Here is a 26992-nt window from a genome sequence, read left to right as displayed (position 1 = left end):
CAATTGCGCACGACTTGCTTGTGCAAAAAGTTCAGTAAAACCTGCAGTTGTGGCACAAATACTCATCCGCAAAAACACATCGGCGCGTGAATCCGGTCCGGGACCAACGCCCTGGGGGTGCGGCCCAATACATAGCCGTGGCTGCTAACACCGCGCACATTGCGGCTATGTCCGCACGGATTTGCAGAATTCGCCCCTCATCTGACGAGGCGAATCGGCACAAGATCCGGCGCTATGATTGGCATTCGGCGGACCCACAATCCCCTCCGCAGTCAATGTCCGCGGCGGATCTCGTCCCCGGCGTGTGGATGATTGTCAGTGCGAGGGCCCATGTGGTACATCCACGGCAGATCCGCTGCGTGTGAACACGGCCTAAGGCCTCTCACACGGGCGCAGTTAGCTGCGTGCCAAGAGGTATGCAGTGACATGGGTACTTGCTGCGTGCCGCCATGCCCCGTACCCAGTATTGATGGGTATGTGTGCCAACATGGGGCGCGCCATGATGGTTTCGCGCACGTATTTCTCATGCTGAGTCACAGTAAAGTCTATGGGAGATCGGTCCTGCGTATTACACCACACACTGCAGACGTAATACACAGTGACCAGACGCTGGGGGGAGGGATTGCTAGTCCAGCAATGTCCTGCCCTCTTCTGCCATCTGAGGTAATATCCCCCACACTGTGGCCCCCGGGGCCCCTGCACAGACATATAGCGGGGCATGTATCACTCTCTCACATTCTCCTTCCTTCATCCCCGCTGTCACTTTGACAGAAACTGCGTTTTCCCGCGTGAAATTTGCCGTCCTCTCATTGGCTGGCGAGAAGGAGTACTTGACAGTGATTGGTCAATCGCTGCGTGTGCCTCTGGATGATTGGACAGTAAGATTTCAGCACCCAGCTATGGCTGTCAGACTGTGCCGCGTTGTGGGACCGGGAGCAGACAGGGGGCGGCGGAGAGGTGAGTGACCGGGGAGGGTGTACGGGGGGCAGCCCGGGGGTCCACAGAGGAGCTGGGGGCGCGGAGGGGGGCGCGGGCGGGCTGTACTGTGATATAAAGTTGGCTGTCATTGAGGTCCGCCTCGGCGGACGGGGATTGTCTGGGGGAAGGAAGGTCGGCTTCAGCCCCGGCGGACGAGGGTTGTTGGGTGAAGGTCGGCTTCAGCCCCTGCGGACGGTGGTTGTCGGGGGAAGGTCGCCGTCTGCTCCGATGGTCGGGTGCGGTCAGGAGGAGGGGGAAAGGAGGTCGCCCTCTGCCCGGCGGACGGGGGTTGTCGGGGGAAGTTCGGCGTCTGCCCGGGCGGTCGGGTGTTAGGAAAGGGGAGGAGGAGGTCGGCCTCTGCCCCGGCGGACGGTGGTTGTCGGGGGAAGGTCGGCCTCTGCCCCGGCGGACGGTGGTTGTCGGGGGAAGGTCGGCCTCTGCCCCGGCGGACGGTGATTGTCGGGGGAAGGTCGGCCTCTGCCCCGGCGGACGGGGGTTGTTGGGTGAAGGTCGGCCTCTGCTCCGGTGGACGGGGGTTGTCGGGGGAAGTTCGGCCTCTGCCCCGGCGGACGGGGGTTGTCGGGGGAAGGTCGGCCTCTGCCCCGGCGGACGGGGGTTGTCGGGGGAAGGTCGGCCTCTGCCCCGGCGGACGGGGGTTGTTGGGGGAAGGTCGGCCTCTGCCCCGGCGGACGGTGGTTGTCGGGGGAAGGTCGGCCTCTGCCCCGGTGGACGGGGGTTGTTGGGGGAAGGTCGGCCTCTGCTCCTGTGGACGGTGGTTGTTGGGTGAAGGTCGGCCTCTGCCCCGGCGGACGGGGGTTGTTGGGTGAAGGTCGGCCTCTGCTCCTGTGGACAGTGGTTGTTGGGTGAAGGTCGGCCTCTGCCCCGGCGGACGGTGGTTGTTGGGTGAAGGTCGGCCTCTGCCCCGGTGGATGGGGGTTGTTGGGTGAAGGTCGGCCTCTGCTCCGGTGGACGGGGGTTGTCGGGGGAAGGTCGGCCTCTGCCCCGGCGGACGGGGGTTGTCGGGGGAAGGTCGGCCTCTGCCCCGGTGGACGGGGGTTTTTGGGTGAAGGTCGGCCTCTGCTCCGGTGGACGGTGGTTGTCGGGGGAAGTTCGGCGTCTGCCCGGGCGGTCGGGTGTTAGGAAAGGGGAGGAGGAGGTCGGCCTCTGCCCCGGCGGACGGTGGTTGTCGGGGGAAGGTCGGCCTCTGCCCCGGCGGACGGTGATTGTCGGGGGAAGGTCGGCCTCTGCCCCGGCGGACGGGGGTTGTTGGGTGAAGGTCGGCCTCTGCTCCGGTGGACGGGGGTTGTCGGGGGAAGTTCGGCCTCTGCCCCGGCGGACGGGGGTTGTCGGGGGAAGGTCGGCCTCTGCCCCGGCGGACGGGGGTTGTCGGGGGAAGGTCGGCCTCTGCCCCGGCGGACGGTGGTTGTCGGGGGAAGGTCGGCCTCTGCCCCGGCGGACGGGGGTTGTTGGGGGAAGGTCGGCCTCTGCCCCGGCGGACGGTGGTTGTCGGGGGAAGGTCGGCCTCTGCCCCGGCGGACGGTGGTTGTTGGGTGAAGGTCGGCCTCTGCCCCGGTGGACGGGGGTTGTTGGGGGAAGGTCGGCCTCTGCTCCTGTGGACGGTGGTTGTTGGGTGAAGGTCGGCCTCTGCCCCGGCGGACGGGGGTTGTTGGGTGAAGGTCGGCCTCTGCTCCTGTGGACAGTGGTTGTTGGGTGAAGGTCGGCCTCTGCCCCGGCGGACGGTGGTTGTTGGGTGAAGGTCGGCCTCTGCCCCGGTGGATGGGGGTTGTTGGGTGAAGGTCGGCCTCTGCTCCGGTGGACGGGGGTTGTCGGGGGAAGGTCGGCCTCTGCCCCGGCGGACGGGGGTTGTCGGGGGAAGGTCGGCCTCTGCCCCGGCGGACGGGGGTTGTCGGGGGAAGGTCGGCCTCTGCCCCGGCGGACGGGGGTTGTCGGGGGAAGGTCGGCCTCTGCCCCGGCGGACGGTGGTTGTCGGGGGAAGGTCGGCCTCTGCCCCGGCGGACGGGGGTTGTTGGGGGAAGGTCGGCCTCTGCTCCGGCGGATGGTGGTTGTTGGGTGAAGGTCGGCCTCTGCTCCTGTGGACGGTGGTTGTTGGGTGAAGGTCGGCCTCTGCCCCGGTGGACGGGGGTTGTTGGGGGAAGGTCGGCCTCAGCTCCTGTGGACGGTGGTTGTTGGGTGAAGGTCGGCCTCTGCTCCGGTGGACGGTGGTTGTTGGGTAAAGGTCGGCCTCTGCCCCGGCGGACGGGGGTTGTTGGGTGAAGGTCGGCCTCTGCTCCTGTGGACGGTGGTTGTTGGGTGAAGGTCGGCCTCTGCCCCGGCGGACGGTGGTTGTTGGGTGAAGGTCGGCCTCTGCCCCGGTGGATGGGGGTTGTTGGGTGAAGGTCGGCCTCTGCTCCGGTGGACGGGGGTTGTCGGGGGAAGGTCGGCCTCTGCCCCGGCGGACGGGGGTTGTCGGGGGAAGGTCGGCCTCTGCCCCGGTGGACGGGGGTTTTTGGGTGAAGGTCGGCCTCTGCTCCGGTGGACGGTGGTTGTCGGGGGAAGGTCGGCCTCTGCCCCGGTGGACGGGGGTTGTTGGGTGAAGGTCGGCCTCTGCTCCGGTGGACGGGGGTTGTTGGGTGAAGGTCGGCCTCTGCCCCGGTGGACGGTGGTTGTTGGGTGAAGGTCGGCCTCTGCTCCGGTGGACGGGGGTTGTTGGGTGAAGGTCGGCCTCTGCCCCGGTGGACGGTGGTTGTTGGGTGAAGGTCGGCCTCTGCTCCAGTGGACGGGGGTTGTTGGGTGAAGGTCGGCCTCTGCTCCGGTGGACGGTGGTTGTCGGGGGAAGGTCGGCCTCTGCCCCGGTGGACGGGGGTTTTTGGGTGAAGGTCGGCCTCTGCTCCGGTGGACGGGGGTTTTTGGGTGAAGGTCGGCCTCTGCTCTGGTGGACGGTGGTTGTCGGGGGAAGGTCGGCCTCTGCTCCGGTGGACGGGGGTTGTTGGGTGAAGGTCGGCCTCTGCTCCGGTGGACGTGGGTTGTTGGGTGAAGGTCGGCCTCTGCCCCGGTGTATGGGGGTTGTTGGGTGAAGCTCGGCCTCTGCTCCGGTGGACGGTGGTTGTTGGGTGAAGGTCGGCCTCTGCTCCGGTGGACGGGGGTTGTTGGGTGAAGGTCGGCCTCTGCTCCGGTGGACGGTGGTTGTTGGGTGAAGGTCGGCCTCTGCCCCGGTGGACGGTGGTTGTTGGGTGAAGGTCGGCCTCTGCTCCGGTGGACGGTGGTTGTTGGGTGAAGGTCGGCCTCTGCTCCGGTGGACTGGGGTTGTTTGGTGAAGGTCGGCCTCTGTCCCGGTCGACGGGGGTTGTTGGGTGAAGGTCGGCCCCTGCTCCGGTGGACGGGGGTTGTTGGGTGAAGGTCGGCCTCTGTCCCGGTGGACGGGGGTTGTTGGGTGAAGGTCGGCCTCTGCTCCGGTGGACGGGGGTTGTTGGGTGAAGGTCGGCCTCTGCTCTGGTGGACGGTGGTTGTTGGGTGAAGGTCGGCCTCTGCCCCTGCGGTCGGGTGCTGTCAGGAGGAGGGGGAGGAGGTCACCCTTTGCCCCGGCAGATGGGGATTTAGTTTGTGGTACCGTTCTTTAAGTAGTGTGATTGCTGGTGAGCCGCAGCGGGTACAAAGGTTGGTCCCAAGTTGCCCCTTAACCCTTTAAGGACGCCGTCCTCTTGTCCATCTTGGTTTTTTCCCGCCTCCGTTATTGCCCGGTGCTGTCGCTGTTATCAGGGTGTTTTGTTGTAGTTTTCCGCGGTTCCATATAATGTACAGGAATCCTAAATGCAGTAAGATGAATAATCCGACATTCCGCCGTTTTCTCGTTTGTCTCGTTTCTACGGCACAAAAACCGCAACAAAAGTGACAGAACGTTATTTTCTGTGAGATTCTTGTTTTTCAGCCATTTAATGTTTTTGAGTTGTTCTGCTGCCGTCCTCCGACCGCTGTAACTTAGTTATTTCCCCGTCGCTGTGCGAGGGCTCATTCTGCGCGGTACGTCCTGTTGTTTGCGTTGCCGCCATCTTGGAATACTTAGAACTGTTTGATCGCTTTTCATTGCATTTTTACTTTCAGACGGGGGGGGGGGGGGGGGGGGGGCGCATTTCTGGTGTTCTGTACTATTTTTTTCCCGTCCGTTTACCATGTGACATAAATAACGTGTTACTCTGATAGATCAGACTCTTACGGACGCGGCGATACCAGATATGTATTTTTGTTTTATTACTCAGGTTTTTATTGTAAACATGGAAAAAAAATTTTTTAAACTTATCATTTTTTTTTAAATAATTAGTACAACTTTTTTCAAATTTTTTTCTTTTTAGCCCCCACAGGGGACCACAACTGGCGATGCTTTACATCATGCTGCGATCGGGCATCCCCACGGGGGCCGCTTGAAAGGCATTCTGCCAAGACAGCCCTGGGGCCTTTCAGAAGACCCCCAGCTGCCATGACACCCACACTGCTCCCTGCGATCTCATCTCGGGTAGGGGGGCAATATGGGACCACTGAACACCATTGAGGGCATTTAAAGTGTAAATAGTGCCAAGCAGCCACGTGGCTGATTGCAGCTATTGCCCACAGGTGTCAGCTGTAATAAAGATCCGGTGCCCTGCAGCGTTAAGGGGTTAAAGAGCGTTTTGCCTTGTTCCCTCAGACCCCGGTATCTGGGTGTTTGGTCCGGCTTCGCAGAGGATTACCCGGACCGGATACAACTCTGGGAGTAAACAAGAATGCTTCCATTCATTAACAGCAAGCAAAGATTTTGAAATGCTGCAGAATTAAAGCTTTGTGTTTTGTCTTTGCTCCAGGGATGAAGTATCTGAGGCAGGATGACGGCCGACTCCCCGGTGATGAATGGCGGGCATGCCAATCTGTGGGCATCTCATAACCAGATGGTCCTGGAACCTCCTGAAACAAATGGTCCAGAGGTCAGACATCGAGGCGCTCCGCTCTCACTGCACTATAGGCGCTTCTACACAGAAGACGGATCCCCTGCTGGCTGTAATGAGCGGCTGACAGTATAGCCGGCCGATCAGTCCTCGCTCTGCCGCTCGCGGCGCGGAGGATCACTAGTATTGGGGGGAACGGTCACTAATATTGGTGATCCTTCACCAGCAGCAGCTCTTGTCCGCAGCCGCCCCCCTAATTACACGGAGGATGTCCTGCCCACGGATAAGACCCGGTCAGCCGGTGAGCGGGCGTTCTGGATTTTCATCAGCTGATTGGGGCGCATTCAGGCGGGCGGATGATCGGGGAGATAACCTTCTGACAAATGTTTGTTCCCATGTAAAAGGGTCTTACAGAATGACCTGCACATCCAAGTCTCCAAGGCATCTTGGTTCCCTACATCGGGTAATAGATGCCGGGTGCTGACCACTAATGCTACGTCACAGAAGGGGAAACATAAACCAATCACAGGTAACGGCCATATACTTACTGACTAAGGAGGCAGATTGCTGCATCCTCTCACCATGCAGGTAGCAGACTACCAGATGAGGGAGCTAATTACACCTGTGAGGGACACCGATGAGACAGCCACTCACACAGCCTCCTATATAGTGGGGGTGGCTGCTTGGTGTATACTCCCACACAGAGTAAATACAAAGTGGCAGACTATTCTGATACATGTAGTGCACCATGCAGACCAGCAACCTATTAATGACGCCATAATAGTTCGGCAGGTTGCCCTGCACTTCCATCAGTGAACCACATTGGTACTGCCACGCTGGGCTCCCCCTGGAGTCTTAAAGCCGCACTGCATGTGAATGATAGATAATAAATGCAAGGCATTAGTTGGATTTTGGCCAAGATACATCGGCCCACTAACCTCGTCAAGGTTCCTTGCATGTAGTGTCCCTCACAGGTGTAATTAGCTCCCTCATCTGGTAGTCTGCTACCTGCATGGTGAGAGGATGCAGCAATCTGCCCTCCTTAGGGCTTATTCAGACGACCGTATATCGACCGCGTATTCACGCAGGCCGATATACGGCGTCTCTCTCTGCAGGGGGAGGAGGCTGGAAGAGCCAGGAGCAGTGCTCTGAGCTCCCGCCCCCTCTCTGCCTCCTCTCCACCCCTCTGCACTATTTGCAATGAGAGGAGGTGGGACGGGGGCGGTGCTAATTAAAAAAACCCACAACTTAGCCCCGCCCTGTCCCGCCTCCTCTCATTGCAGATAGTGCCGAGGGGCGGAGAGGGGGTGGAGAGGAGGCAGAGAGGTGGCAGGAGCTCAGAGCACTGCTCCCGACTCTTCCTCCTCCCCCTGCAGAGAGAGACAATCCCGGCAGCGGTGTCCATCATGGAATGGGAGTAACATTTTGTAATTTAGTGAAATGTCTAAATGTGAGTATTGTTTTAGCTTATTTATGCTTGAAAAGGGCGAGCTTAGGAACGTGCCGAAACGTGTTGCATGTAAAATAAAGACGTAATATACGGACGGCAGAGTCCTACAGCGTATCCTTGGGATCCATGAGCGCGGGGAACTTTTTGTTTATTTTTTGGATTGCTGCTTTGTATCACAGCCCGTAGTGGGCTGCATCCCTTCGCAATTCGGATTTGGAACCCAGGGTGGTTTACGGGCGATCGTGGATATGGGGTGCCAGCGGGCTCTCAGGTTGGGAGTCCCGCTGAGCACCAGGTGAGTTTGTTCATTATTCACCGAGATTGAAATCTCTAAAAAGTATGAGCCGCTGACACCCAACCTTTATATACTGCAGAGAGGGACGGCGTGAATACCCGGCCGAAATACGCTCGTCTGCATAAGCCCTAAGTCAGTAAGTATACGGCCATTTCCTGTGATTGTTGTTGTGCTGACCACTAATGGAATCCATTACGGTGGCCATCGCAGTTGTCATCCAGCTTTCCATGGATTCTGCATGTCATGGACACCTGCATTATGCCATGTTACACTCCACAGTATTGGAGGTCTTTGTGCCATTCGGCTGCTTTCATGCAGGCAACAAAATCCCGCGTTGCGAGACGCACGAATATGAGCCCTGTTCTCTTGGTTGGGGTAATATGCATGAGCTTTTTGTTCTCCTCCCCCGCTGCATCTCTGGGTGCCTCACCCGTTGTTTTTAACGGGGCTGGATATATTACACAGCGTGCTATGCGAGGTTTCCCATTGGATCGCAGCCGCACTGAAGTCATGGGAGGCGTTTTTGACACACATGCCCAGCATCCGCGGGGACATCGCACAAGCGTGATACTCGGACCAGTTTCCTTGCCCGAAATAGCGCTCGGCCGTGTGACACTAGTCTCAGTGGGGAAACTAAAGCCTGATGTAACCCTCCAGTCCTAGACAACCCAACATGGCCGCACTGGTTCTCTATCTGCTGCACACTGTGAATGAGTACACATCGGTAGTCTAAGACACTACACCTGCTGTGATTGGCCAGCGTTGCCCACGTGCGCAGCATTAACCAGTCGGAGCAGCGTGCCGTATCTCAGGATGTGGTCATTTACACATGGAGGTTTGGATGTGGATTTTGAAACCAGAACCAGGCGAGGCTCATAAAGAGAGAGACTCAAGGACGGACTGCGCATGTGAACACATCCTTAGACTGCGGCTGCACACTAACACACATGCGCATCAGATGGGCATAGCAGTCCGGCCGTCTGTTTGTCCGGGGCTGGAGGGTCGCTTTAAGGGAGTATTCCTATATTATACACTGGTGATATGTTGCTGATGGAGGTCGGCACTTTACCATCTCTGGGCTCCTCGCTGGTTGATGAAGTGACTGCAGCACTGATCTAGCACTGTGGCCCCTTCACTGCTTATCCGTGTCCAACAGCGCCCTCACCAGGCATTGTGCAGAAGCTACAGTGTGGCCTGGTCACTTATATAGGGCTGGCTACACTTCCCTCACAGACGGGGGTCTTTTGTACGTGTTCCTGACTGAATAAAGGTTGCCAGAAGATGCGGACATCCGGGGTATTGTGGATGTGTTGTGGAGCGCTGGATCCGTCACCTGATGGACTTTATTGCTCTAATCTCCTTTTAACTTCTGGTTTCAGGTTCCCCTGCAAACGTTGCAGTGTAGACGGCTCTGGTGGAGCCTCATGGACGGATCATGGGACTGGACCTGCCTGATAGGGGGCACCTTACCCATGGCTTCATGACTGGCAAGAAGAAAACCTCTGCCACATCCATCTTCTTTGAATCTATGCCGTACCGGGTAAGCAGCCATTGCAGCGGGTCCTTGCAGAGCTCTAGTGATGGCCGTTACACTGAGGACATCCTTGTATGTCACTTATTCACTGGTTTCATGCACTCTGTCTATATGGCTCTTCTATTATGAGATGATTTATGCGGCTGCGTTTCAGGTGAATCCAAACGCCGGTTATATAGACTGCGACAGACTAGAGGAAGATGCCCGCTTGTTTCATCCCAAACTAATGATTGCTGGTGAGCACTACAACTGCCATCCTCTAGTTACATCAATTCTACAAATGGCTCACCTGCATTGCTGCAAAAGTTTACAATAAGGGGCCAACTTTTTCCTTGCTGTTATTGTGGCTTGAGAGGTTGGCAAAGAGCGTAATGTTCTGGAAGGAGCTGGTAATGCCCGCAGTTGTCTCGAGGCCCGCATCAGTTGGTCTTTAATATGAAAAAAGGGGATTCGTGCAATACTGTCTCGAGGGCAGGAAGTCGGAAGATTCTGAGCTCTTGGTAGTTTGTGGGCTCGGTCGATGGTAAGATCTAAAGAGGAACACTGTGGGATGACCGCCCGGATCAGGCGAGTTCAGTAGTGGGTGTTGATTCTGGGATACCTCTGGATTTGACGTTATTCCGGCGGTTTCTATCCTTGATATCCGCCGACTTGTTTCGCAAAGTTTCAACTTCTTCTTCTTAGTTGTGATGTGAGTCCACCAATGAGTTGTGGGCGAATTCTCCCATTTTACGCTCTGTATGGTCCACTCGACCTCCCAATTCTTCCACCGACGCGCTTATGCCAGCGAGGCTGTTGGCAATGTCTTTTTGTATTGAGGTGGGTAATGCCAGCATTGCTTCCTTCATCAACATTTCAGAGGCTGCTTGGTTGTAAGCTGGCATATCTTGTAGGGTCATTTCGGGCGAGTAATCGGGATTAGAGGAGTAGCGAGCTCGCTGCCTCAAGGGCTGGAAGAGTTTGATTTCTTGTTCTTTGTCACTTCTGTATTGGATGGCGAGTTCTGCTTTCCTCTCTTGCTGCTAGTCATGGCATAGTTGGCAAAGGAGATGTCGGTGTGGTTTTTGCATGCCCGGTTTGGGTGACTGTTGTCAGCTATGGGTGCCAATTTACTCAGAGACTCCTCAGGAGAAGTTGCGTGAGGAGAGGCTCGTATGTCTGAAGAGGCATCATCCTCCCATGCTGGGTTATTGTGATCTTCCAGGAAAGTACCTGGCTTATGTAGTTCAGCATTTGAACTGGCCCAGGAAGCAGACACTGTATTGGTGAAGGCTTTAATTGTCGGCTTAAGATGGCTGTCAGCGTCCGCCCCAGGGCTGGCGGCCCAAAGACTGGCAGGAGATGCCTCCCGAAAGGGACTTCCCCTGCCCGCGGGGGCCCCAAAGGTAGGGTGCAGGCATTTATTGGGGCTTGAAGAAGCGATCCCGGCTGGGAGCCCCGCTACTGAGACAGTCCGGGGGCAGTCCACCATGTCAGCAGACGTTGTATGCACCCGGTCTAAGTGAGCGGCAGCACTAACAGCAAGCGGCGCAGCTGCGTGCCCGGGAAGAGCAGGAGAGCCTTCATGCGTCTGGACGAGCTGTCACTGCCTGCCTCCATACAGATCGCGGCTGAAGATCCTGCAGGTGTGGCGCGGGAGGCTCCGGGACTCTGGTTCGAGCAGCCCTCGGCGCCGGCGTCAGGGTGCATAGCAGGGAAATCCACTGGGGAGCCGACCACATCGGCGGCAGGGGAATCTCCCGGCTTCTGCTTTGAGCGGCAGCCCTCCATATCAGCGGTGACCACTGTCAGCAGTGTCTCACACGGTGAAACAGAGGGGAGATTCCTACTTCCTGGAGGTAGTTTGGGAAAGCTTCTTCCTCCGCCGCGGCCCGTGTCTCCCCCAGCAGGTCCTATTATGGCGTCCTGTAGCCCCTCCTCTCCCACGGAGCACAGGAATCCGGGTCTGCCATCTTTAAGCTCCTCTCGCCGGCTTCGTGTGGCATAAAAGTTTCTTGGGGGAGAGCTTTTTCACCCTTTTGGGCATATTGTAAGAGGGTGGTGGTCTCCAGGGGTAGAATGGCGGTGATTTGAGCTGGTTTTCCCGTCGCTTGTTCAGTCACTAGAGAGGTTAGGAGGAGAGCTGTGACAACGTGCGTCCATCCAGCTCCCCTTCCAGGCCACGCCCCCTGTGCCTTCTCCTTTTGTACACTGTGATGTTGGGACCACCACAACCCACAAGGCCCTGTGCGGCTGCCGAGCTGGCATTATCTGTTACTGAAAGGGTGAGTTGTCCTCCTCAGGGGGATTGAATGAGGGACTTTTACGAATGTTGAACTGATGGGATTTCTTCAGGAGTTCGCAGTCTGGATCCAAAGACGGGGAAGAAAATGTTGTACAATTATGAGTCTGATTAATCAGCTGTGTTTCCTGGCTTACAAGGTGGACCCCATAATCACGCTATTGCAGGCACGACCCACCGACATTAAATGGGCTTTATGGTGTATCCACCACCCACCAAACCTTTCTGGTTTCATCCGATATATTCCATATGGTGATTTATTCCAGGTATTGCTGTGACACAAACAAGCTATGACCGCAGAGTTCAGGTTGTAGCAGAAAGGGGTCATCTCTAATTGCCGGGCGTTTGCAAGGGCATTGGAAGAACTTGGTTCTCACATTGTGACTGGTGGGATGCGTTACAGCTTCTGCATTATGATGATATAGAAGCAGATGTGCCGATACACGGGGGGAATGTAAGAAATCACTACTGCTCACCAATGAGCGGGATGTTCTATATGTACAGGTCCGCTACTAAGTAACTGTGAGGAACATGAAGCAGTATTATGAGGGTTAAATTTCTAAGTGCAACACCAATCGGGCCCACCCCACTTGCCCGCTGCCGGCGGTAAAGAAGAGACACCACACAGGGATCTGGTATCATTCCTCACACGGGACATGGCTGCGGCTGCCGACGTCGACGTCGTGCTTTATTACAGATTACATGAGATCTTATACCCTTTGTCCCCTCATCACTAGGGGGTGATGGGCTCATAACCATATATCGGAAGTCCGGATTTGCGGACTGAGACAGTGAAAATCAAATAACAGTCATTATCTTGATACTGGCGCCTCTGGCTTACGTACAGAAAATCACGTATGCAATTAACTCCAGTACAAAGAATCACCCACTCAATTCTAAGAAGTCCGGATTTCGGCCTAAGACAGTGAAAATTATGTACATTTGAACATCTTGATATCTTGTTCCAGCGCTTCTGGGAAATCGGCCAAGTACATGCGTCCTTCATGTCTGGTTCGGTGGTTTTCTCTGAACTTCTAGAACATCTCTCTCTCAGCCTTCGAATATCTGATGTAAGGCGACATATAAGTTTTTTCTCTCATTTGGAATTGAATAAAACTTGCATATAGGTATAAAAGCATAAAAAACATATGGCAATTTATATATATACCCTCACAAACCCCCCTAAAAAACTTAATATGGAGATCAAGCATCAGACCTTGCACTCTTCCCCGGTCGTCTCTCCCTTACGTCAGGGTTTCTCCACTGCCCGTAAGTCCCTACTCCTAAAGGGGAGGGATCCCTACCTAACCTCAGAAGGAGGCCATGGATTCCCTGGGCTTATTTCTGGGCATCCATACCCTCTATCTGTACAAGTTAACACCCCACGGGGTGTGCCCTCGCCGGAACCTAAGGTCTTCTGCACTTTCCCTAGGCAAATGGGAAGTCCACTGACAGTCCATCTTATGAGACTGAGGCAGACACAGTACTAGTCCATCTCTCCATTCTTCTGGTAACATACGTGGTTGGCATTATCGGAACTGGCTCTTCATCTTTTTCAAACAAGGGAAATTTTGGTCACATATTAAAGGGATAATACACAAACAGGAAACTACATACCCAACCTCTTTCTGCTAAAATCATATCCAGGGCCACTCTAGGGCCATGGATGCAGTGGGCCCTAACTGGTCAGCTAACCCTTTTGAAGCATCTCTGGTGTAGTTTACAAATCTCTGCTGATTGTAAAAGATATAATTCATCCAATATACATTATTATTAACAGTGACAATAGAAAATAAGGACTCAAAACCTGCTTTAACCTGATCTCTAGAATTAAATTCATCTCGCACCCCCCTTGGCACTCCTATTGCATCTATGTATACATGTGGATCAAAGTTACCACCTGGAGTCTCAACTTCTCTCCTAGCACAATGCGGTGTTGGATTCTCACCCTCAGTGTAGTCTTCATATTGCACATTTGATTGTATTAATTTGTTCTGAAACAGGGAGCTAGTGTACAGTAGTCAAAGGTGTGTGTTAGAGGAATTGTACCACATTATAGCATGTAAAGGATATGCAGGATCATTAGTTTTTTCAGTGCGAAGTGTGGATCCAAGTGGGCTTTCCTTCAAGCTTGACTGCAGTTGGGGCGGTGAGCAACATCTGGTAGGGACATTCAAACCGGGTTTCTCTCTCAAACTTTTTCACATAGACCCTGTCACCTGGTTTTAGATTGTGACACTCATCTGTCGGACCTGGGAGAAAAGCAGAGACTACAGAATACATTATTAACAATTCCTTGGAGAAACCTATGACAAAATTAACAAGAAAATCATTCCCCAAACTCTGCTACTGTGGCATGTATCCTCCTGGAAAAAAGAAACTAATGAAAGACACTCAATTCAAAATTTACCCATTTTCCTCCATTGTCTTTTGTATCTACTTTCCCCCTACTCCGCGGACGGTAGGGTGTGTGAAAAACCTGGAATATACCCAAAACAGACATGATGTGTTGCATTATTTCACCTGTGACATTTGTACCTTTGTTTGACTCAATCACTTCCGATACCCCATATCTGCGGATTACCTCATTCATGAGCTTCTGTGCGGTTACCTGCTTATTTACTTTGGTAACAGGGTAGGTCTCCAACCTGAAAAGAAATCAACAACAAGCACATTTCATGCTTCCCAACAAGTGGGAGCTGAGTGTAGCCAATTTGCAATCCCTGAAATGAGTAGAGTGGTCTAGGCAAGTGTGATGTGGCAAATTTACTTCTGCCCTGTTGCTTTACGGCAAAGATCATGCAAAATTGGACAAATGATGCAGCAGCTACAGAAAACCAAGGAGCCACCCGTCCTTGTTCAAGCATCGACATCATTACTGCTTTGAGAGGTGCGTCTTTCCGTGCGTCAGCTGGGCCATTATGAGGCACAGGGACTATGGTAAGCAAGTTCTGTTGACTGTTCACCATACGCCGTCCCTTTTTAGTCCATTTGTCTTTTTAGTCAAAGTCCAAAGTTATAATCAAAGTCCAAGATTTTTATCAAAGTTCAAGTTCAAATCAAAGTCCAAGTTATTGTTAAATTCTTCTTTTCTTCTTTCTTCCACGGCTTGAGGGCCGCTGCTTTTGCTGTGTGGTCTGTGATGGCATTGCCTCTTGCTTCTCTGGTGTAGGAATTGGTGTAAGCTTTCCACTTTGTCAGGTAGAAGTAGGGCCTCCATGAGACTCTGCACCATTGCATCATTCTTAATTGGCTGTCCTGCTGTGGTAAAAAACTGTCTGGCCTTCCATGTTGGGCCTTAATCATGAGCTATGCCAAATGCATACCGGGAGTCAGTGTAAATGTTTGCCGTCTTACCTTCCTCCACTCTACACGCCTCCGTGAGTGCTTTTAATTCTGCTTCTTGTACTGCGACATGCGGAGACATTCTGCTTTTAGGACATCTTGTTGTGTAACCACTGTATATCCAGTGTGGAGTCGTCAATCACCCTGGGTACCATCTATAAAAAACAACTCAAAATATGCATTATTAACAAGGGCTTTCAGTAACTTTTTTAAAACTTAAATTTTCTTGTTGCATCAATGCTAGACAATCAGGCTGATATTCTATTTCAAACAGATCAGAATCTTGTTGCAAAAAATTTAAAAATTTAAAAATGGCTTGTAAAAAAAATTTAAAAATGGCTGACTTGCAATACCTAAAATGGCTGACTTGCAATACCTAAAATGGCTGACTTGCAATACCTAGATCACCTATGCCTTCTCCTCCCCCCCTTTAAACCAGGGTACTCAATTGGAACAATAGTAGCCGGGTTTAAGTTAGTACAACATTGTAAAAAGATTTGATGGATGCAGATAAGGCCTGTAAGATGTTAGCACCTATAACAGAAACATGAGTTACATCGGGGAAGAATAACCTACAAAACATCTATTAATATTGGAAATGTGATATCCCTTTAAGTGAATTCATTATTAGTCTGTTCCTGCCTGCAATTTCTTATCAAATTTCAGACAGGAGAAAAAAAAACAAAACAAAAAAAAAACTAGCTGCTCAAAATCCTCACCCCCTCCCTCGTGCAAGAGGAGGGATGAAACATTATTACGTACTATTACATCATATAGCTCCACCCCTTCGATATTGGCACATTGCGTCCGTCTTCTCAGCTTAATTTCAGCTTAACCGTCCACACGTCCACATCACAACCAAGCAAAGTCCCATGCATGGGGAGGACTTTTATCCCCAGTCAATTATCCACATCACACATTCCACGCAGCCCGAACACGGGTCACCAACTCTCATCCATCCATGCTCTCAAGTCTGCTCCGTCACCCCCCCATTGAAGGTGTACCAGTACATACAGATGCACGGACAAAAAAAGTTTGACAAACAAACATACATCAGCTGAAAAACATTGAGGTGAGTGCTTTTAATTTTATAAAGTACATGATTCTATTGAGATGAGATTGTGAATGAGCGCTATTTATGACAAATTATGTGAAAAAGTTTGCTGAGTGACTGAAATATTCTATATTTCTTATCTACTGAAGCTATTCTATGCTGTATTAAACGCTGAAGTGTTTTAGAATCTCTGAGTATTTTTCAACCCCCCTTGTGACCCTGAGCTCAGAGTGCATCTGAAAGCCCCCACCTTTTTAAAACATCTCTTATCTCTCCGCGACTATGAAACACATACTGAATAAGTTTTAGCTTAAACTATTGAAAAAACATTTGAACTCATAATTAACACATATGCTGGGACCTTGCAACATTCATTTTCAACCCCTGTATAAGTAAGAATATACATTAGAAATTACTATATTTCCCTGCCTACTAAGACAGTATAACTAATTAAATTCATTTCAATTCATTGCAAGCAAGCCAAGATATTAACCAAGGTTGTTATTGCATTTTCTCTCTCGCTGTTATCTTCCGACCTTGGAGACTGAACACAAGCTCGCAGCTACATGTCAACAAGCCTTCTCCCCTAAAAGCAAGCTCAGTTAACTATTTGCACTTACAGTATATATATATACACATATATATCCACCTAGTATGGATTATACATATTATCTATTATCTATCTTGTATTATACACATTTTCTTCTTTCTTTGCCAACAAATCACATGCATTGTAACTTACTTATCGACTTGCTTGCTCCCCTTATTTCTCTCCACTACCTAACTGCCAATATAACCTTCAATAGACACTCTCCTGACGCCCTCTTGATCACTTACTGTACTTTTCAACATTTCACTTACGGATACTTTCTTAAACAAATAATGTGTACATACTTTCTCTGACTGTCTCTCTCTCTGCTTCTAGCAAACCTTGATCTTTCAATGCACCTCTGGGTCCTAAAGACCTCCTCCCAGACACCATTTTGTAATCTGCCGTGCGGGTCGGTGTCACACATTTTCATTAGAGTTTTCTTACATTTTACAGATTCATCCACACGGCGGCAGCCCTTGAGGGGCTCTATCTTCTTTAATAAGATCTTACGCATATTAGAACATCAACAATAATAAAAATAACACGCTCCATAGAATGCATCCCTCTTAATTTTCAAATTGTCAGCCCCTTATATACCGGCAGAACAACCGAGGGTCCCTTCTCCTTATGGAACCAGCCCCCATAAAATGCATCTCTCTGAAATCAAATCGCTAGCCCCATATATAAGGCAAACCGACCGAGAGTCCCTTTTTTCTATGAGACTTATCTCACAAAATGCATCCCTCTCTGCTAAACCATTAACAACTAACTAAACTAAACCCGAGGGTCCCTTCTCTTGTGAGATTAAATGAAAATAAAGAGAGAAAAAAATTCTGCAGATACAACAAACAATCTCCACTATCGCTAAAACGCTACGGACTTCAAAGTACAAATAAACTACAGACTAATTTCTGGGTGAGCCATTGGTGCGCATATCACGGTCAGTGGTCCATGACGGCAAACCCGGAGCCCACACGAGTTACCGTGTAGAACTCTTAACCCAACCCGTCCGGTCACAAACCACAGATAGTCAGTCCCGCTGCAAGACTCGCAGTATAAAACACAACATAAATATATGCCGGTCTTACCTGGAGTTCTAAGTGAGTTGATCAGGCTCGGTTTGCAGCAGGACGGTTTCTCAGTAGCGTGGATCCGGGTGAATTGCGCTGTAAGCTCAGATTTTACCGCCGCACGTTCGGGCGCCATTTATGAGGCAGTATTATGAGGGTTAAATTTCTAAGTGCAACACCAATCGGGCCCACCCCACTTGCCCGCTGCCGGCGGTAAAGAAGAGACACCACACAGGGATCTGGTATCATTCCTCACACGGGACATGGCTGCGGCTGCCGACGTCGACGTCGTGCTTTATTACAGATTACATGAGATCTTATACCCTCTGCCCTCTCACCACTAGGGGGTGATGGGCTCATAACCATATATGGGAAGTCCGGATTTGCGGACTGAGACAGTGAAAATCATATAACAGTCATTATCTTGATACTGGCGCCTCTGGCTTACGTACAGAAAATCACGTATTCAATTAACTCCAGTACAAAGAATCACCCACTCAATTCTAAGAAGTCCGGATTTCGGCCTAAGACAGTGAAAATTATGTACATTTGAACATCTTGATATCTTGTTCCAGCGCTTCTGGGAAATCGGCCAAGTACATGCGTCCTTCATGTCTGGTTCGGTGGTTTTCTCTGAACTTCTAGAACATCTCTCTCTCAGCCTTCGAATATCTGATGTAAGGCGACATATAAGTTTTTTCTCTCATTTGGAATTGAATAAAACTTGCATATAGGTATAAAAGCATAAAAAACATATGGCAATTTATATATATACCCTCACAGTATGTGGCACCCGGTGACATCAGTTGTTTGTTTAAAGGGGTTTTCTGGGTCTTCCATATTGTCATAGGTCATCAATATCTAATCAGTGGGGTGGGCTGACTTCTGGCATCAGCTTTTTAATAGGGCTGCGATGCTTGGGTGAGCGCTGCGGCCTCTTTATTGTATACCAGGCTCAGTGTTGCGCAGTGTGTAGTGCTGGTTCCTTGTATTGCAGCTCAGTCCATTCACTTGAATGGGGCAGAGTTATATAAATGTCGTGGCACGGATGAATGTGACATCACCGTCTGAGGAAGGCGGCCTGCAGACGGCCGGGTCAGATCCCACTGCAAGAATTCTCACAGCGGGATGCGACCCATGCCCCGGTATTCACCTATACTCACCCGTCTGGCATCTACTCTCTCTGCACTGGGATGTGCCGGCTGGCGCACAGCTGCTCATGCGCAGTGCAGAGTCGGCGCGTCAGCGGTGATGTTTCTGTGCGGGCCTCTGGGAAGCTTACACAAAAATAGGACGTGCCGTGATTTGTTTACCGTGTCAAATCATGGCTGTCTGCATATTACATTATCTAATACAATCCTATGGCAGCGGGCACAGGCGGAAATTCTGCGGGAAATCGTGCCACGGCATTTCTGCCTGTGTGCAGAGGGCTGAAGAGGTCATAGAGCTCACCCCTTTAACTCGTTCTGAACTCTGTTACATTGTTTCTGGTTTTTAACCTGTTCCTAGTCTACTTGCTGCTCCTACTGCTTGTGTACAAACTGGCTAGCTTGGTGCCTGCGGGAGGGGAACAGCTGGCAGGAGGAGCTCACACTTTATTGCTTAGTGTCTGCCCCCTAGTGGCAGTAGCTATACCCCATGGTCCTAAGCTGTCCCCCAATAGACGAGACAGATTTTATTTTAGAGGCTTTAGTGTTTTTTTGCTTTTATTTATTTCCTATGGAGGTAAGTATATTAACGCCGGACCGTAAGCAGGCGGCACTTAGAGAAAAAGGCAACAGGGACCCAAAAGAGAACATACACCAAATGTAAGGAAATAATACACTGAAGGAGCGTGGCATTGTGTTTGAGGGCCCACTGCCCACTTGTAGAGCCCTTGAGTGGCCAAAAACAGAGAACCCCCCCCCACACACACAAATGACCCCATTTTGAAAACTAGACCCCTCTTCGAATTCCCCTAGGGGGGTGCAGCGTATTTTGACCGCACAGTTTTTGAATGAATCTAAGCAAATCAGAAGGAAAAAAATAGCAATTTTTCATTCTTTTGGCAATTGTGTCATTTTAAAAACAGGTTTTTTTTATTGTACAGCACACATCAGAATGAAGACTTTCACCCCAAAATGGATACCCCTGTTTGTCCTGTGTTCAGAGACATACCCATTGTGGCCCTAATCTTATGTCTGTATGCACAACGGGCACAAACCGAACTGAGTATCAAACTTCAACTGTCTTTTACCTGATGGCCATTGAGACGGCTCACCGCGGCCCTCGGTCACTGCTACAGGCTCTCCGCTACCTTCAGTAGCCAGGAGCAAGGACGTTTTACATTTCCCGGGCCCTCCCCAGCTTCTGCGCTTGTGTCTGCTATTTTGGCACAGACGCATGCGCCAAAGCTGGGGAAAGGTCCGCTGTTAAAGATCTTGTCGGGGACATCGCCGGATGCCTTAGGTAAGTAATTTCCCTTCACGGATCAGATCAGAGATGGGGGGTGAAACTTATTTTTTTTTACTTTTACGTGATCGCTGTTTTTCTATTGAATAGCGGCATTCATGCGACAAAGGACCACGCCCCCCCCCCCTCCCCCTCTGATATGTAATTTCATCTCTCCTCACAGATATGATCCATGAGAGGAGATGAAACAAACTTATTTTTTTTTTTTTACACTTTTTTTTTTTTAGCTTTAACATGATTGCTTTTATCCATTGGATAGTAGCGGTCATGTGACTGGGAACCGCATACAACGGCTCCTGGTGACAGCTCCCTGCTCTCGGCTACTCATACTAGCCGGGAGCAGAGAGCTTTTACATTTCCCTGGCCTGCCAGCCCTGTGTACATAACATAATGATGTCTGGCGCACATACGCAGACCCCGGCGTCTGGTCCTTGAGGACCAGAACGCTGCGGGACATCACGGAGGACGGGGGTGAGTATTCTCAGCTCCTCTCACGGATCCGGTCCGTAAGGGGAGCTGAAACTTTAATAACTTTTTTAACTTTGTATTGACTTTAATGCGATCGCCGGTATCCAGGTGGATAGCGGCAATTGTGTGACCGGGGAAAGCTTCCCATGGCAGCTCCAGGTTGTCAGCTACTTCCGGCAGCTGGCAGCATGGAGCTGTCATGTCCATAGCCTGCAGGTCTTTAATCCCCAGAGAAAGCGTGTTTTTACGACCCTGGGGATTAAAGCCCAGCAAACCAGGGAGCAAAAAAAATTGGGGTGGTCACTAAGGGGTTAAAGGGTTTGCTCTGTTTCTTGTGTTTTTTGCTGTAGATGGCAGACAGCTTCGTACATTGAACAGTGGCCTGGGTTGGTACTGCATGCTGAGTCTTATTGAAGTGAGTAGAAGAAAAAAAGAGAAAAGTGCTCCCCGTCTCTCCCCGTGTTACACCCTCTTCATGTCGGCTTGGTTTATCACTTCGGCAGCTTCACCGCTCAGTCCTCCACGGCAATAACGATCAGGAATAAGATGCAGAAAAAAACTTGCTGCTTTTAAAAGGGAAAAACATCCAAAGCCTTTATTAAATCAGTGTGAACATGTTTAAAGGTCAGATGTAGAGATGAGCGAGTATACTCGTTTCGAGTAATTACTCGATCGAGTACTTCTGTACTCGGATGAAAAGATTCGGGGGGGCGGGGGGAGGCGTGGCGGAGCGGGAAGGTAGCAGCGGGGAACAGGGGGGAGCCCTCTCTCTCTCCCTCTCCCCCCCCACTCCCCGCTGCAACCCCCCACTCACCCACGGTGCCCCCCGAATCTTTTCACCCGAGTACAGAAGTACTCGAAAATTGGGGCGTGGCCGAGTAGGCTCGCTCATCTCTAGTCAGATGCAAAGACAGGAGGCGTTTCAATCCGCAGTACGAATCTGGATCACCTTCATCACAGACTGCATCACTTTCTTCTGTATCTGAATATTTAAAACCAATTAGTAGCAGCTGACATATTAACCCTTGCATCCCACGGACCAGAGCGGCCGAGTATAAAGCAGAATTACATAAATACCGCAAAATACACAGAAGAAAAAGTAAGCTTTATTATGTGAATGAATAAGATATTAAATCATGTACAGAAATAATAACTGCCCCCCCCCCCCAGCCCCAATAGGTTCCTAACAAATGTATAACAGATCAGACCTACAATTTGTGAGACCCGCACAGTAATAGAGCGTGCCGCGATTTGTTTGCCGCGTGTGTTTTTTACACGGACAAATGGCGGCCGTCTGCCTAGGATTGCGTTTTCTAATGCAATCCTATGGCAGCTTCCACGGGCGGAAATTCTGCGGGAAATCCCACCGCGGAATTTCCGCCCATGTGCAGGGGTCTTTTGAAGAACACTCAGGGGCTGGCTGCCAAATTTTAACCTGGGGGCAAGCAGGCAGCACTGGTCCTTGAGTGGAGACCCTCATACAAGAAAAATGGGAACTGTGTGCAGAAATTGTCAGACACAGATAAGAGACATCCGCCTGCAGAATGCAAATACATAAAGGGGTTTTCCAGGTACAAACCTATTGATGGCCGATCCTCAGGTTAGGTTATCAATAGTTAATGACTTGGGATCTCTGGTGATGCACTGATCGCCCAGCCCGCTGTCAATGCAGCAGCCCCAAGCGTCGTCATAGGAGAGGACAGCCAAAATGTCATAGATGGCTTCACTTTGACTGAAATCAATGCAAGCTGAAGCATCTATAAGGCCTCATGTCCACGGGCAAATTATGAATTAAAATCCGGAGCTTTTTTCCTGCATGCGGATCCGCGCCCCATAGGGATGCATTAGACACCCGCAGGCAGTTAAATACCTGCGGTATTTAACTGCCTGCGGGTGTCTAATGCATCCCTATGGGTCGTGGATCCGCGTGCAGGAAAAACGCTGCAGATTTAAAATCCGAATTTGCCCGTGGACATGAGGCCTTACACTTCTGTCTCTTCTGCCTCTGACACCGGCATGACAGTTTGTTACATTAGTGCATGGGGAAGGGGCTGTCCAGGGGTGGTACAACTAGGACAACCCCTTTAATCACATGAATCCTTGCCTGTGGCTGGCCCTAAGGGCTCATGTCCACGGGCAAAATAAGAATTAAAATCCGCAGCAGATTTTAACTCTTCTTCTGCCCGCGGATCCGCACCCCATAGGGATGCATTGACCACCCTCGGGTAGATAAATACCCGCGGATGGTCAATAAAAGGGATTTTAAAAAAAATGGAGCATGAAAAAATCTGGACCATGCTCCATTTTCGTGCGGGTCTCCCGCGGGGACGGCTCCCGCGGGCTTCTATTGAAGCCTATGGAAGCCGTCCGGATCCGCGGGAGACCTTAAATAGGAATTTAAAAGAATTTACTCATCCGACGCGGGCGGGGAAGGTCTTGTCTTCTCTTCCTCACGGCCGGATCTTTCTTGCTTCGGCTCGGCGAATGTGCCCGGCGTGACGAATTCATCCGCCGGCCGAAAAAGAAGATCCGGCCGTGAGGAAGAGAAGGCTTTCCCCGCCCGCTACGGATGGGTAAATTCTTTTAAATTCCTATTTTCAGCGCTCATGTCCGCGGGGCAGGAGGGACCCGCTGCAGATTCTCCATGTAGAATCTGCAGCGGATCTGATTTTCCCCGTGGACATGAGGCCTAATATGTGAATGTAAAAAATACAATATACTGCAATACTGGAGTATTGCAGTATATTGTAGAAGTGATCAAACAATTGTAAGTTCATGTCCCCTGAGAACAGCAAAAAATGTATAACTTAAGTGAAATAAAGTGGAAAATGTAAAAATATTCTTTCTATATTTTTCCACAAAATGATAAAAAACAAACATATTTGTCATCACCGCATCTGAAAAAGCCTGAACTTTCTAAGGCTGCTTGTCCACTGCTGTGACTGAATATCGCTATTGATATTCCACCACAGGGGAGGAGGGGGCGCACTGACAGGCCTCCATGATGAGCCTATGTGATAGATGGTCTCACTGAGGCAGATCACAACATGCCGCGATTTCAGTCCTGCGAGCGGAGAATCGCTATGATTCTCTTCTTCTAGACGCCAGGCTGCACTTTCTGTAGTTAGCCTATGGAAAGCGTGTCATGCGAGGTCTGCGGGCGATTTATCATCGCGGATCTCACAATGACAACTCGCCCGTGGACGGACGGCCTGAGTATCACATTATTTATCAAACACTGTCAGAAAACACAAGTCCATAATGCCATAATAGCCCGTCTGGGCCCCCGACTTCACAAGTAAAATTATATAAAAGTGATGGAAAGTTGTCTGTACTCCAAAATAGCACTAAAACTACAGAAAACAAGTCCTCCCCCCCTTCCCCCATCGACGGGAAAGTAAAGATGTCGCGGGGCTCAGAATCGAACTAGGAAAAGTTTACTTCTAAGAAGTAAACAATGAAAAAACTCTAAATCTGGAATCCTGGTAACGGTGCCGGCGTACAGGATGAAGGGGACGTCATTTGTAAGTCACCATTTACACCACCAAATATCACATATATGCGTTTTTTTTCCATTTCCCCCCACTTAAAAACGTATAATTATATGGCACATTAAATGGTACAATTAAAAACTGCAACTTGTCCTGCAAACTACAAGCAGGCGCTCCGTGGCTGCCGGCGGGCAAAGGAAGGGCTCAAAAACAGTTATAGCTTGGAACGTGGGGATGAAAAAAACAGGAACCCGAAAAATCTCTAGTAGTAAAGCATTAAATGTGACCCCAGTGTACGGGGCACGGAGATAAAACATTACTTTATTATAGTCGGAATACAGCAGATAAAGCATTTTCTATCATTTAGGGAAAACTAATAAAGCTGAAAGATAAAGTAATCTTCCTAAATGTTGTGTGAATGTGGCCGGAAGCAGAATAATGGCGTCACTTCAGCTCTACGGCGTCACCTCTCACACCATGATATAAGGATATCCATATAGTGAGTCTGCAGCTACATCTGTCACCATGGCGACAGCATCAGTGACCGACCAATAGGATCGCAGGATTGGTGTTTGAAAGTCTTCCAACTGTCACTTGTGCTCAGTCTGTTAGAGCTCAGCAGTGAGTGACGACGGACAGCCGCACGTTTCTGCGTGATGTCAGGTAATGGAATGATGTCTCTTCTATGTTCTAAGGGGTTGTGCCAAGTTATACAGTTATCCCGAATTATCAGTGGGGGTCCGATTGCTCCATTCACTCAGGGACTGACCAGAACTGTGTTCTTGGGATCGGTGGGTTTCCCAGCAGTCGGACCCCCGCCGATCATAAAGTTACCCCGTCCTGTGGATCCTGTGGAGAGGAGGCTCTTTATAACTTGGCACAACCCCTTTAATTCACAGTTCTAGAAAGTTCCTGATGACTCCATTGTATTATTCCCCTGTAATGTAACCCAAAGACGCCTCCAGTATAAGCACTTGTGGGTGGAGCCGGGCGGTTATGTAATAAGCGAATATTAATATGTATACAAGGCTGATTTTGTGGGGTCACATATCTATATGAGGACTTAATGGACCATATAATGTATTGGAAGACTTTTATGAAAGAACTTTTCTCACCACTTTTTTCTTTGTGCTTTGGATGTGATGCAGGTTATCAGAGACAATGTGGACTACAGAGCCCAGCAGCCTCGGCTTTGGATCAGGTAGGACTCATCATCTGTCTTCATCATCTGCTGTGAGGGATGGCTCTGCCAGGGCCGGGACAACGGGTAGGCAGGGGGCAAAATAACCCATGCAAGAGGGCTCCAGGGTACACAACATATGTTTTGGCCCCACAGCTGCCTTTGTCCGGGGCGCCCCCTTGCATTGGTTATGTGTTTTTATTTATAAATGTGTAATTACAATAAAGATCTTGTTTTATATTATGGTGTGATACGGGGTTTTCTTTTTTGGTTTTTGTCTTGTTGTGTGGCCATGTTTATGGGAATTTTTCCCTGGTCACCAATTGGCTGAATGTGTCCAGGTTTTTTTTGCCTTCTTCTGGATCAACAATGTTAGGGCTAGGCGCAGTGTAATATTAGTATACATGTAATAACAGTGTAATATTAGTATATATGTAATAACAGTGTAATATTAGTATACATGTAATAGTAATTACTCTTGTTTCCTATTAGAAACATGAGTAATACTGTAAAGTATAGTAGTTTATGGTTTAAAATATAGTAATATTGAGGAATAATAGCATACCAGTAATAACCGTGCGATACTAGCAAATAGGAACAATAGTAATAATACTCTATTATATTATAAATACTATTATATTATTTTCTTAATTGCTTAAGAATCTTTGATCCGGGGTTCTAGGACCGATCGCCTCTTTCCCGGGGTCAAGAAGGAATTTTTCCCTGGTCACCAATTGGCTGAATGTGTCCGGGGTTTTTTCGCCTTCTTCTGGATCTAAAGTTTTAGGGTTACTTACAGTGTAATATTAGTAATAGTGGAATATTAGCATATAACTAATAATAGTGTATTAATAATAGTATTAGCATATAAGTAATAATATAATATTAGTCATTATAAACAAAGTAATAATAATCTTTAAATCATAAAATAATAGTCTTAATGAGGTTTATGATATAATACTAGGAATTTGATAATTGCTTTAGAGGCTTTGATCCGGGGTTCCAGGACCGATCGCCTTTTCCCGGGGTCAAGAAGGAATTTTTCCCTGGTCACCAATTGGCTGAATGTGTCCAGGGTGTTTTCGCCTTCTTCTGGATCAACAATGTTAGGGTTAGGCATCTTAGAATTAGTAATAGAACAACATAGTACACTGATAATAGCAGTAACCTTATAATACTAGTGATCGGGTACAAATGGTCTAATGAGTCTAGCAGTAGTCTGTAGCTTTATATACAACATAATAGCGTTAGAATAACAATAGCATAATAGTGATGGAATGATAATACTAGTGATATTATAACAACAGTGATAGTAAAACAGTGTAATAATACTAGCGATATAATAAAAGTATATACTGGAAATAAACGATAACCCTAGACATATATCCTGTGTGCCGTCTCGTTTTTTCTAGTATACAAGAAAGATGATGTGTGAGATTTGGGTAAAAGGGGCCTTTTTATCCTGAAACAGCGCCACTCTTGTCAATATGTGGCATCTGGTATCACAGCTCATGCCCAGTCAGATCCATTATTCCCATCTCATACAAACTCTTTAAAGAGAACTTGTCCCCTCCTATAAGCACCACAAACTAAGACACATGCTTATAGGACAGGTCCGGCGGAGTCCGGGGATGTAATGTATATACTCCCCATTCCTATACTGTCGCACGCGCTCCACTGTTCTCTATGGGAGTGCGCACACAGAGTGAATGAAGAGTCACGCTGATAGATGGAGCATTGACTTCCTGGGGAGCCTGGTAAGTATAAACATTACATCCCGGGACTCCGCAGGACCTGCCCTATAAGCATCATACTTAGTTTATGGTGCCTATAGAAGGTGACAGCTACCCTTGAATTCTACAAGGTCCACATATATGTTACAGTTCCTGT

At 49.8% G+C, this 26992-nt stretch overlaps 1 protein-coding gene and 1 long non-coding RNA gene across 2 annotated transcripts in view; both read left to right on the top strand.

Moving 5' to 3' along the window:
* Positions 1–26992, top strand: part of LOC136577180 (nuclear factor 7, brain-like) — a 407170-nt gene that overhangs the window by 109821 nt on the left and 270357 nt on the right. The gene's annotated exons all lie outside the window — the stretch shown is intronic.
* Positions 2436–2618, top strand: LOC136576108 (uncharacterized). The gene is made up of 3 exons (XR_010786306.1): positions 2436–2454; positions 2495–2534; positions 2575–2618. It is a non-coding gene; the product is annotated as an uncharacterized lncRNA (long non-coding RNA).

Source organism: Eleutherodactylus coqui, chromosome 8 (assembly GCF_035609145.1).
Source record: "Eleutherodactylus coqui strain aEleCoq1 chromosome 8, aEleCoq1.hap1, whole genome shotgun sequence".
NCBI classification, from domain to species: domain Eukaryota; kingdom Metazoa; phylum Chordata; class Amphibia; order Anura; family Eleutherodactylidae; genus Eleutherodactylus; species Eleutherodactylus coqui.
The sequence above is the reverse complement of the archived record's forward strand: the minus strand, read 5'-3'. Positions and strand labels throughout refer to the sequence as shown.